This window comes from Electrophorus electricus, unplaced genomic scaffold, assembly GCF_041902795.1.
Source record: "Electrophorus electricus isolate QZ-2024a unplaced genomic scaffold, ASM4190279v1 Scaffold34, whole genome shotgun sequence".
Taxonomy (NCBI): Eukaryota; Metazoa; Chordata; class Actinopteri; order Gymnotiformes; family Gymnotidae; genus Electrophorus; species Electrophorus electricus.
The window spans coordinates 2,107,994-2,121,230 of NW_027658627.1; the positions used below are offsets into that span (position 1 = coordinate 2,107,994).

At 40.6% G+C, this 13,237-nt stretch overlaps 1 non-coding gene across 1 annotated transcript; it reads left to right on the forward strand.

Moving 5' to 3' along the window:
- The first annotated feature begins 8,608 nt into the window (after positions 1 to 8,608).
- On the forward strand, positions 8,609 to 8,682 carry trnai-aau (transfer RNA isoleucine (anticodon AAU)). The gene has a single exon. It is a non-coding gene; the product is annotated as a tRNA-Ile (tRNA).
- Positions 8,683 to 13,237: the final 4,555 nt, after the last annotated feature.

A 13,237-nucleotide genomic window follows, 5' to 3' on the forward strand; every position in this document is an offset into this window, starting at 1 on the left:
TTAGCGAACAGCAAGTTATTGCATCTATTAAGTCAATCTACAATTAAATTAATTTCACCTCTGAGGCATGGGGAATACTCACTGTTTTCTTTACCCTCTTAGTGGGTGGAGGCTGCTGAGCTGTATGCACTATTATAGATGGAGATTTGGTGTATATGGTCTGACCAGGATAGTATGAAGGCCCTGCCACTAGTGGTGACCAAAAAAAAGCACTGGTTTCAGTTAGAGAGCAAAAGAAAAACCAGTTTCAGCCAGCGGGAATACCCAGAAGAAAGGTCTCTTTATCGGTGAGAGCACGCGTGTGGGTTTCCCAGGTGGGGGTAGAGAAAGGGAAGTCCAAACTCACCATATGCTAGTGGGCAGTCTGCAGGAAAGAGCCCAGGGTAGAATGTACTGGGTCCTGTGGGCTGGACGGAGTACTGCTGGGGATGTCCCACGTAGGGAAGGCCACTGTGGTGATACTGAGAATGAAACAGAACAGCAGAAGTAAAGGGCCTAGCACCAGACATGGCCATTCATATAGGACACTCCTAAAAGAGATATTCGAAGCAGTAAACAAACAAAAAATACAAAAACATTTAGTTTTTACACTGAAAAAAAACTAAACTAGAACTTCTCATTTCTGCTTCCAAGATAAAACATATTTTTATCTACACATTTTAGGAGCAGTTTATTTATTGCTGGCCAACCTGTTTATAGACAGATTTTCAACCCATTTGCTACACTGTGTACATATTTGCACAGGCGCTTTTCTCTGCTCTGGGTACCTGAGGCACGTAGTACTGGAGTACGTAGTACTGGCCGGTCTGGGATGAGGTGAAGGGCATGGGTGTCAGGAACATCATGATGGGCTGGCTGGACACGGGTCGAAAGGAAGCGCTGTTACTTGGAATGGCAGGCTGGGCTGTCTGCATCTGAGGGATCTGGAAAAGCTGGGAGAGGAGAGGAGTGGAGAGTGAGGGTCACAGAGCAGCGTGGCGTATGCCGCAGCAGCCGGCTCAGACGCTCGGAGTGAAGACTTTAGTCAAGAGTTGAGTCGTGGACTCTACAGCAGTTGTACTGGGAATGTTGAGGAGATATATACATAAAAAAAAAAAGTTTAAAATTTTCAAGGGATTTTGAATGTCCTATTATGCTAGGCATGCAAGATACAAAAAGAAAATCTTTCAAGAGTCTGTTTCACATGCATGGCACTAATACAAGGGTGAATGAACTAGCATGAAAAATTAAACAATTACAATGATGGATGCAGCTAATTAGCCATTATTGCAGGAGAGAGGATATATATGTAAAAGACAACTAATCTTGAATGTAAATTTGTACTGATAACCTGAGTCTATCAAAGCCAATGCTGACAAAATATGACATGAGCTAGAATTCAGAATGTGACAAACCCCCATCCCAGTTGGCTTTGATGCTCAGAATGGGAACATAGTGAGGGAATTCCTTCTACATGAGAAACGGTAAAATGAGCCTAAGAGGTGATTCTCACATACTGTCTCCCACCGAGCTGTTGCCATCTTAACATTTTCTGGACATAAAATCCTCCCTCCAGCAGTTATGCATGCAGGCAGAAATGAACCTTTGTATGGGCTCCTGGGTAATGGAGCAGCCATACCATGTCCAAAACAGATTATTAAAAAGCACTGGAGTCCAAAGGAAATAAAAAGAAACAGACTAAAAAAGACTAAACATAAAAGACTAAACATAGGTGCTGGCATCCTCCGAACTGGGGAGCAGAGTGGAGCGCAGGTGCACCACTGAGCTACTGGAATGTCTTTCAATGCATTTTTTGAAGACTGCAAAATTACCTGAATGGATCTCAATCCTCCCTTGAATATTGAAGCAGGAACGAGAGAGAAGCTAGTGGAAGAACGCACTAATGGGTGTAAAGGGTCAGAGAGACTGTAACACACTCAGATACACTGGCACACACAATTTAAACAAATCTTTAAACAAATTTAAACCAAAACAAGTTTGTTTGTTTTTTTTAAATGACGGAATTGAACACTGTTGTTACAGTGGAATTGTGAGGTCAGAGGCAGAGCAAATGTGTTCCACTAACCTTCCTGGCCCTTTAAGTGCACTACTGCAGATAGACTGAAAACAAATTTCACCTAAATAAAATCACACTGCAACACTGAAAACATAAACACAGACAAGCACTGAATGAGTGGTAAAGGGCATTAAAGCCTAAGTATTACATGGAGATCACCGCTCACATTTTCAATTCTTTCCTTTGACAAAACAACTCACATCAACAGCCAAGGCACTGCACTGCCTTTCTAAAAGGAGATGGCAGATGGCACTATCAATTAGCTTCACTCAAAAATGGGAGAAAACAAGGAATGCGGCATGTTATGCGCTCGTGCACATAGTTCGGTCACACGTCTCTGCTATGGTCTTCCAACGTACACTGCCCTTGATATGAGGCAATATGGCCACCTACTGTAAGCTCAACCTTGGGTCACGATATCATGCAGAGCCTTCATAATACCCTATGCTTCTGTGCATGTGCTAGTCGGATTCAAGCTCAAATATCGTCTCTCTCAGCTAGCACAGCCCGGCCTCATCTGTCTACAAAACTTCCAAGAGGTCTCCGGTACACTAGACAAATGTTGCTGTTTTGTATTCACAGAGAACATTTATCCAAGTATGTGTACAGGTCAAAAAGTTGGGATGCGGCTGGGAGACAGGAATCCATCTGCCTCTGAGATTGATGTGTGAGTTGGGGAGGGGAGTGCAGTGGCTAGAACACTAAACTTGGCGAGGTTTTACCACAGGCACACAGAGGAGCATGCAGCATACAGTGGGAGGTGCTGCGCTGCGGCGGCGGACATTAGCTGCTGGTGGGCAGGATGAGAGAGCAAACTGGGGGTGGAGGAGGGTGGGGGGAGCCAGGCAGAGACTGTGGGGGCAGGATGCGTGCAGACGCATGTCACATGCTGCAGGAATCTGGACCATGTTGCTGACAAGTTCATTGAATGTTTTGAAGCCAACTACAGCACATGCATGTCTGTGTTGTATCTGGGCTTGGTGGATTAGGGTCAAGGAAGACTTATTTTTAGCTGAAGATGTCTTTCAATAGCAACACACTTAACTGCAGATAACCATATTTACTGCTAAACTTTGGCTGACATCTCAAGTGAGGCGCACTTCATACAGAATGAATACAAGAGTTAATTTACTGTCTTGTGCAGTTCAATATAACAAGCTCATGGTTCATTGCAGGTGGAGCCACCGTCCTTGTTGATTGAAAACCTTAAGAAGCAGAAGCAACAGTCCTATTCCAAGCTAGAGAAAAAAGGCACAGGACTCTCACACAGCAGACTCTGAAATGGAGGATCTCTCACATTAAGGTATGGCTATGCAGCCTTGAATTTTTATCTCCAGACATTCTTGTGTGGTTCCTAGATTTTTCCCACTTTCCAGTCCTTTTCTCAAGTACACTTTAAATAGAAAATAAAGTAATTAATTGAAGGGAATAGCCGGTGCCATCTTTATTCTGAGCTCAATGTTGCATACAGACGAGGTATTGACCACAGAATGTCTAACAGTCTCAGGTGGGTTCAATATTTATACATTTTCATCAAGTTACAAAACCATTTTTTATTAAAATTGTATCTTTAGGTGGTATCCTGGCCTCAATCCTGGACTTGCCACAGAGGCCATATTTGGTCATTCTCACTTCCTGCTTACTTCTGAAGCCTAATTTGGTCTTTTACAATTCCTGCCATCATATTATTTACATTAATAATTTCATTTTATTACCTCACTTGAGTACACCTCTGGCTGGATATTGAACCACTTGGTTGTAATCCTAAATGAATCATGAATGATACAATCAAAGGATCACTGCTTGAAGCCAAGCAAAAAAGTTTGATTTTTCACATTCACAGACATGAAGAACCAGCAGGATGAATCAAGACTCATGTGAACTGTGTGGGAAAGTAGACTTTGCACATACTGTAGAACAAAACCGCTTTGATGAAGTTGTAAGCAAAGAGCTATTAAGAACATAAGCCTGTGTAAATCCTGATAAGCAATTGTAGTTCAGAAGTGTTTGAATATGTGTATTGTTTGTTTGTATTTTCACAGGCCAAAAACAAGTACTGATTAGCAAGATTTACTACCTCCCAGTACACCATTTCTTTTTACTGCCTGAGTAGATGTTGATGGAAGTCAAAAGGGCAACAGAAGCAACAGCCATCTGGTGGTTGCTTCCAGACTACCAGATCAGCTTGATATTCTCTATTGCCTCTCTCTGGCAGAATACCCACCAGGTCATTCCACATTTGCAGTTTTGGTGATGCTCTTTGCTTTGGCTTCAGTGTCATTTTGGTGGGCTTCTTTGGGTGGGATGATTCCCCCGCTGAGAGTGTGCGGGCTGTTGTGGAGAGAGGATGTGTCTCCAGAGTCACATCCAGACCCACATATGGCCACCGCAACCAGAAAAGCACAGGCGAGGAAGGCAAGGCTTCTGAGAGCTACCAGCCAAGCAGGTGTGGACAGAAAAGAGGTGCTCTGTAGCAAAGAGAAAGGAAGCTGATTGCTTGGTATGTAAAAGGACAGAAACCTGGAAGCTGGTGTGGATAGTATGAAACCCACCAAAAATGAAAACAACAGCTTCATTTGGAAAGAAAACAAAACAAAAAAAACCCAAAAAAACCCACAAAATGCAGCAAGAGAGAACAGGTCTTTGCTTATCTTAGATAAATCAATGTTTGAAATAATCAATGCTTTAAAAAGCATGGTAGCCAGGAACAAAAAAGTAACCAAAAGTATTCAAGTATCCATTTTTTTATATCAATTTTTATCTCTGACAAGGAAGATGTGGAGGGGAACCTGGGAGCCTGTTGGACAGGGTAATGAACTGGATTGCAGGCTCAAACACTGTATGCACTTATATGCACTTGAAGGACAGTGTTCACTACCAGTTCCGTGTACGCCTTTTTTTCTATCGTCACTTTGCATCAACTGGGAAGGAGCAACTGTCATTCACACCCAACAGGAATGCAGCTAGATGTGATCTTGAGAATTCTTGGCTATAGAATCGCCAAAAACTATCTTAAGCACTTTAGCACCATTCTAAGACAACCATTGACAATAATTACTCACCTTAATGAATTCTTTGTCTGCATCTTGGCTGCATCTGAGCTGGTGGTTGAAAAGCAGGGCCCGCAGCTGTCGGTTCTGGTGCTGGATGTCATACTGCTTAGCTGTCTGACAGGCCCGCACAACTCGTAGGTCTGTTCAAGGTGGCACTTGTACACCTCAATTTCCATCGTAATTGTCCTGTACAACCATTAAAAAATTTGACAGAAGTTAAAAAACAGCAGAACGGTTTGTTACAACTGGAAAAAAATAAATAAGAAAATATTGTTTGTTGTTGTACATGAAAGTCAGAGAGCCATGAGGATAAGCCCTCTTGTCCAAAGTTCTGATCAGCAGTTATGACCTCCTAACACTGCAATCAAAATGCACAGGCAAAAGATGCGTTACTGAAAAAACACTCTGCAGATCTGGATTTCATGTCACCACAGTCAAAGTTGAAGGCTTTGTTCGGTGAAAAGAAAACAAATATATCAAAGTTGACGTTATACTCAGTAAGAACTCAGTACAGTAAGAAACTGCAAAATACTCAGAAAACTCTGTGCATGAGTCAGTGGCTCAATAGTCCAACTAAAATCAGCCAGGACCACAGTTTAGTTGGGTTAAACATGAGTCAACTAAATCCTTAGTCAGAGAATGATATTCTGTCTTTGCTGCTTACATGATCAGCTTCTTTCAAATAGCCATGTAAACTTAGTTATTTAGGAATAATATCAAACTACATGTGGGCCATCAGATCCTGTTTGCCCTTGAAGACCCACTCACAATCTTTGCCCAAGTCCAGCACTGGACATGCATTACCTTGCACAGTTTCACAGCTCTGGCACTGCAATCAACAATGCATACGTCTTAACTAAGAAGGCAACAGTTCAAATGGAAAACCTACTTCCTCTCTGGGAGTGAAGGAAGCCAGCTGCTTGATCTTCAGTGTCTGGTTGAGTCTTGGATGCATCAAGCACAGGGACACCAGCTGATACCCCATGGTTGAGGTGCTCCATATATTGTGCAAGGATCGGTTCGTTATAATCACCATTCTGCATTTTTTAACAGCAGCAACAGCATAAAATGGTTCAGGTAAGGGTGCATCATTGGAAGACTTTCACTAAAATATGTCCTCACCATGTCTCAAATACAGCAATACCTCTTAGAAGCCATTGTACTGCACACAGAATGGACAGTCTCAGCAGTTTCTGTTCTCATATGGAACCTCAGTGTTTTGATTACAGAACCAGCAATTCACAATGACATGAACTGGTTTCTTCCCATTGAATAGGGAGTTTATATATATAACTGAATTTGATCAAACTATAGCAATGATTGTGAGCAAGGAGCTTTCATTTTACAGCCTAAAAATGAAAGTGGCAAATAAATGTATGTTACAAATAAACCAAACTTGAAACGTTATATGAATAGCTTCATGTTGAATATACACAGTTAATCAGTCATTACAAACTACATTCTATTAATACAGAATGTTTATGAAAGTTAATTTAATCTAATTAACAATAAATGAACAGTCGAATATTGTAGTTCAAACAGTCCGATAGCTGTAGTAATGGCTTAACTCATTTTGCTTATTTAGAGAGAACGATCAATTTGAAAACCCACAGGTTTGTGAATTTGGGTCTCTAAATCATACAAAAGTAGGTTTTCTATTGCTGAACAGTTAGCTAGCTAACAAACTACCAGCACCTAAACGATCAAAGTTGAAAGCTGAACAATGAAATGGTTCCACAAGGAATGGTTTATAGCCCCGAGTTTCACACTCGCTGACCTCAACTGTTAGCTAGCTAACTAGCGTATCGCTGTGATAAAGCGATACAATCTTTAGCAATGAGGACATGAATAAAGTATCCTTTACAATTTTCACAATATTGTGAAATTTAATTTGCTGGCATTGGAGGTTATTAAATATTCACAATATCAATAATAATTCCTTGGCTCACAGAATCAGACATTACATTTTTGCTGTTATGGCAGCTGTTATAAAGATCATATTTATACAGAACCCTGTTCAGTTAGTGCTAGTATTGAGGAACCATTGCATAACTAATAGCGGTACAGAGACAGAAACATCATGTGTTCAGATGAATAACTGGATGTGTGTGAGACAGTCTGTGAGAGGTTTGCATTTGTGTGTTGCATGACTATGAGTGGGAAAACCATATAAAGGTAAAAACATTACCTCTGCAACAAGGATCTCTTCTATTTGAAGGAAAGGTTTAAGTTAGACACAGTCTCAACAGAGTAAGTTAAATCTGTCTGTGTTAAGACCAGTTGACATATCAGTGGTTTATCACTGATTATGTCTGCCACTGAGATACCACAAATTAAGCTTTCCAGATTCCAAGACATACAGTTGTGCAGTGTGAGCCATACATCAATTTGAAAACTTCAAAAGTCACGTAATGTGTGCATGGCATAAGCGTATTAGCAGGTCCCGAAAACATTTGCTATCAGAAAGGATTTCATCATAGAAAAAAAACTACAAATTCTAGACTTGAGAATGTGAGCATCAATCCCACTAACACTCACATACTAAAAGAGCACTCTACCACTTGACCTAGTTCTCCTAGAGTGGGACTTGTTTGCAGATCGGACAAAAGCTGAAGACACAGTGGAATGGCAATTCTCTAGGAGATCATACCAAATCCTGCATCCACCCTAAATATTTCATCTAGCTGTGAAGTCAAAAAAGCTTATTCCTGAAATGACAGGAATAGTTCTTGCAGATTCTGATATGCTATGCAAACACTATAAAATGTGAGCTATGTTAGATCTGGCAGCCATTGGCTCTAACTGTCTCTTTTTATTGAGTTAAGCAATGCTTACAGAATAACTTTCTATGGCTTCAAATACTTCCAAGAATTAAACCTTGCAGAGCTCTGTAGCTAGACACATTGTCTCTGTAGGTTTGACATGTTCATTTGACAAACTAGCTAAAATAGCATCTTTTGGTTTGAATAAATTGCCCCTTAGACCCAGACAAAAAATTGCTCAAAATCTTTCTGCTTATTCATGCAGCAATGACACAGATTTCCAAAGAAAGAGGACGTATGGTTAAAGCTAGAAAAAAATGCCTACTCTGTGCTCAGGCAGAAAATCTGATATTTTAAATATGTCCCTAAAAGGTTTATATTCCTTGGCTCACAGAATCAGACATTACATTTTTGTTGTTATGGCAGATTTCATGGTGTAATAGACAGCACTATGTAACTCGCAGCAATAAAGCTCAGTGGACTTTGCAATTGATGATTTCGTCACTGTGTACAACTGCACTGAATTGCTCTTTAACAAAAGCTTCTCCACATTTGCTTTTGAAGTTTAATTCAAAAGTTGGCTACAGAATAACCATTTGTCAGAGGGAACAATAAGTGTCAACTTTCACCTATGCTCGGTCGAAAAAGTGGCCGTAATCTCGTTGACACCAAGTCTACAATTTCATGGAAAGGTTCCCTTCAGTGCTGCACCAAAAACTGCGAAATGAACGGAGAAAGGCCGATTAGCTCAGTTGGTCAGAGCGTGGTGCTAATAACGCGAAGGTCATGGGTTCGATCCCCATATGGGCCATGTGGGTTTTGTTTGATGAATGACCCCTTGTCAACAAACCACCTGTTTGAACTTGTGTTGCTTATAACATTGCTTGTAAATCACAATCTGCTAAGACATGTTCCAAGTACATGAGAGTGTGTTCTTGATTACAAAACTTTGCCCATGGATTTGTGCTTGTTTACAAATCTTGGACAATGCAGAGAAAAGTATGAAATCAGAGGGACTCTGGCATTAGTGTAAGGCTCTCGATCGCTGTGTGAATAGGTCAAAGAAGCAATTCCAGAGGCATGCAGACAACCTGCATCCTCCCCATCAAATTATAGCCAGTTAGGTGTCTGGCAGTGCCAGGGAGTTCAAATCCTTTAGTCTGAAATGTGTTGGGATATGATTATGCCTGCCACTGAGGTCTGACAGCTCCACAGTTGCCTTGTGAAAAGAATACAGTATAGACCGGCACCCACATACATTACTGTACACATCAGAGATCAGCGCAGGAATATCAGTTTGTAAACCCGCCAAATCTGCCCCCACAGGCTCCCTGAGTTCTACTAATCGCTCCAACACCTTGTTTCAACCTCAGTTTCTTTTTTTTTGAAGCGCATGAGGCAGCTTCAGCTATTTCCACAGGCAATCATATTAGATGTGCCATCAGTAACCAGACATGTGACTTTATTTTATTCCCCATTCTTCCATAAGAGAGGATTTCACACAGGCCAAATTTTCAGCCGTATGCGCCTGCAGGAATTTCACAACACCAAGTAGTGTAGACTTCAGAAATGTGTTGTCATCTATAAAATGGCAGGTCACAGCCAAGAAGGCATCCACATTAAGAGATGTCCACATATCTGCTGACAAACTCATTGCAGGAATTTTCTGGACCTCAGCTTTGGCCTTCTCTTTCTCTTATTGGCATTTGGCCTCAACCATGGCCTTTACAGTCTAAAGGGAAGGAAGAAAATAATTATATATATTTTTAATACTACTCTCATAATGTATCCATGTCACCACACATACCTTCCTAGTTAGGAGAATATAAGTTGAATCCAATTTTGCTACCAAGTCCCTGAAGCTTTTATCCTCAACTATGCTAAATGGCTGTGTGTCTCTAACTATCATGGGGACCAAAGCCTCATCCAGGTCTTCCTTTCTGGTCACTGCTTTGTAAAGATTAGATTATACTTTGTCACCAAAAAATATAGTACTCACCAATGAAATTCACTTTATAATCCAATCCAAACTGCAAATAACATGTAAGGTGCAGAGAATAATGCAATAATATATATATATATATATATATATATATATATATATATATATATATATATATATATATATATATATATATATATATATATTATGTATATAGAGTATATACACATTTTATATACATGTGCATAATAACGTTAACACCTTGTGACAACTGATAAATAAGCCAAATGACATTGGCAAGGGTGACAGTAGGAAAAACTCACTGGAATGGTGGAAGGGACTTGGAAGGTGTCAGACTCAAAAGGGAACTCATCCTCCTTCGGTTAACCCTGGATAAACCTGGGCAAAGATGAGTTGGGTAGAGGATGGCTGACAAATTGTAAGCATGAAAGATACACTACAGCATTCCTACACAAAGACATCATAGGAGATAGAAACAGAGCACAGTTCACCTGGATAGAACACCTGGGTAGAAATACAGTAACTCATTATTATAACAGTACAAAGAAATGAAATGTGGATCATCCAGGTGAGGTTCATCTGCTAATCTGCACATAAATATTGTTTGTGACAATGTTGCAGGTAAATGGAGGGCAAGGTGCTGTCATTTTAAGCATTTTAAGGCAGGTCCAGGAAGGAGAAACCCCAGCAGGTAGGAAAAGTTAGTGGGGAGCACAGATAGCACAGCACTCCAGAATCATGTACTGGAGCATGGTGTGTCCACTGGGAGGAGGTGGGGTGGTTGGAAGAGCATAAAAGACTGTTGTTACTGCAAAGATTCATTTAGACCTTTCATTTGGACTGTTATTCTTTTTTTAGGGGGCGGGGGGGGGGCATGTATTTAATGAAATAATAACGAAAAATTAATAGATGAATTCATACCAACTCAAATTTGCTGGTAAAGAAATCATTTGTAAGGTAAAAGTTATTTTAAGAGTGATGTTAAGGAATTTTTTTAAATGTTAATTATAATTTCATTAGAATAATTCTAACATCTACGGGATGATCTGAGGGTTAAAGAAAAAAGAGGTGGACCTTATGGGCAATAAAGCAAAAGTCGTTATTGTAGTACAAGACCCTTTGTTCTAGCTAAGTGATCTGCTGCATCTCAGTTTGAGTCATGTAGAATTCTAAAGACAGAAAGTCTTTATTCTGGCATAAAATAAAACTGAAGGGGGAAACATACTTTGAGTTAGTACCAGTAGTTATTGATTGTACACAAAGTCCAGTATGCATCCAAATGTAATCAAGAGATATCTGTTGGAGCTGAACATCTCCAACTCGTACAATGCAATGTTTCTTCTTTGTGTCAAATGAACTTAACAATTCAAACATCCATAACTGGCCGTGTTTCTTGCCAACATACTGGTGTTTGGACTTATGGGATTACATGTCTGTTGCCTTCAATAGCTTAGTTGGTAGAGTGGAGGACTGTAGAATTTAAAACTGTTATCCTTAGTCTGTCAGTTAAAATCTGACTCAAAGGAAGTTTGTTTTTTCACATACAAGCTTCTTTTTTAAGTGAGCAAAAAGAGCGTCCCCTGACCAGGAATCAAGCCCAAGTTGCAGTGGTGAAAGTGTTGAATCCTAGCCACTCACCCACCAGCAATAAAGCTCAGATGCTTCTGACAAACATTTTTCAAACTCTGTATTCCTAGTATACTGACGATGTTTGTATGCATACTGGACTTGGTATGCATGAGCATTAGGAGGTCATAAAGAGAGGTATTCATATTTCTTTTTATTCCACATAAAAATTAAGTTTGAAAGAGAATCCTAGCCACTAGCTCACCAGGGATAAAGGTGACAGTTTCCTCTGACATGAACATGACCTACATTCATTGGTAACATTTTGATCGAAACCAGGCAAAAGTATTTAGTCACTAGCTGAAATAGCTCAGCTGGGTGAGTGTTAGATTGAATATCAAAAGACTCCTAGTTCAGTCCTGGGTTTTGGTAGCTGTGCAAGACCAAGCTCCTCATCAAACTGTCCTCTTTTTAAGAATATTTCATAAACTTTTACATTCCTTTCCTAAAAACGAATGACATTACTGTTTTTACGCTATTGTTAGAAGTCATAGTGTAATAGTGCTCTAGACTTTGAATTCAGTGATCCTACTTAAACTTTAGTGGAATTTGCACTTCCTTATGATATGTTTCCTCACTGCACAGAGAGCCATTTGAACATTGGCTTCTGTATAAACGCTTTTGAAATGTTTTTCATTAGTTGTCTACTGGCCAAACCACTGGACAAGGGGAGGGTAGGTGTCAGCTTGCATGTATGCTTGTGTTGGTATCCTGGTTCACACACTCCCTGTGTTTTCATGGAATGGGGCCTACCTCAGCTTCCTTTGGCTCATGGATGGGCTTTGTCCTACCAAAAAAGGTGATGCAAATAAGTCATCTGCTTACTAAAGTTCTTGAAAATCACACTCTGCGAAGAGGCATTGCATAATGCAAAAAAACCTTCAGAAACAATACACTCTAATGACAGCAACCAACATACTTAATACAGGAGTGACCTCAGGGGTGATCTCATCCAAAGGCCACAACAGGAACAACAGGCTTAAGAAGGGACACATGAAATGACCTCAAAACACAAAAGTGAGCAGGTAAGTTGAGTTGATATGTGACTTCATTAATGTGCTTGGTCATTTCATATGGACCGATATACTTGGGACCTAACCTGCGACATGACCCCGGCTTGCGGTAGTCCTGTGTAGAGAGCCACACTCTGTCACCAGGTTGGTATATCGGGTTCTCCCCTCTGTGCCTGTCCGCAATTTCCTTATACGTTCAGAGAACTCATACAATACACTGATCTGTTTCCTCCCATACCCTTTCGCTCCGCTGCATCCACTCATCCACAGCGGGGAAACCAGCTGATATGGAAGTCCATGGGACATTTGAGGCTGATAACCTAAAATACAATAAAAAGGAGTCAAGCCAGTGGATGAACTAGTAAGTGAATTTTGGGCCATTTCTGCCAATAAGAGGAACTTGGACCGGTCTGATGGATTGTTCATATAAAAACAATGTAGGAATTGGCCATTTGACTGTGGATGTAAAACTAATAGCTACCCCGATGTGTTCAATATAGGAAGCCCAAACTCGAGATGTGAATTGATGTCCCCAATATGATATTATGTCCTCTGGGATGCCAAATATACGGAACACCTGGTTAAACAAGGCTTCCACAGTTTGGCAGGCTGTAGGCATACTCGGAAACACAATGAACCACACACCCCTGGAGAATCCATCAACTACAGTGAGGACAGAGAGGTCAGTAACGCAATCTAAGGTGATGTGAGACCAAGGACTTTCTGGTACGGGAAGAAGCATGAGCTTTCCTGTGGGTAGGGTC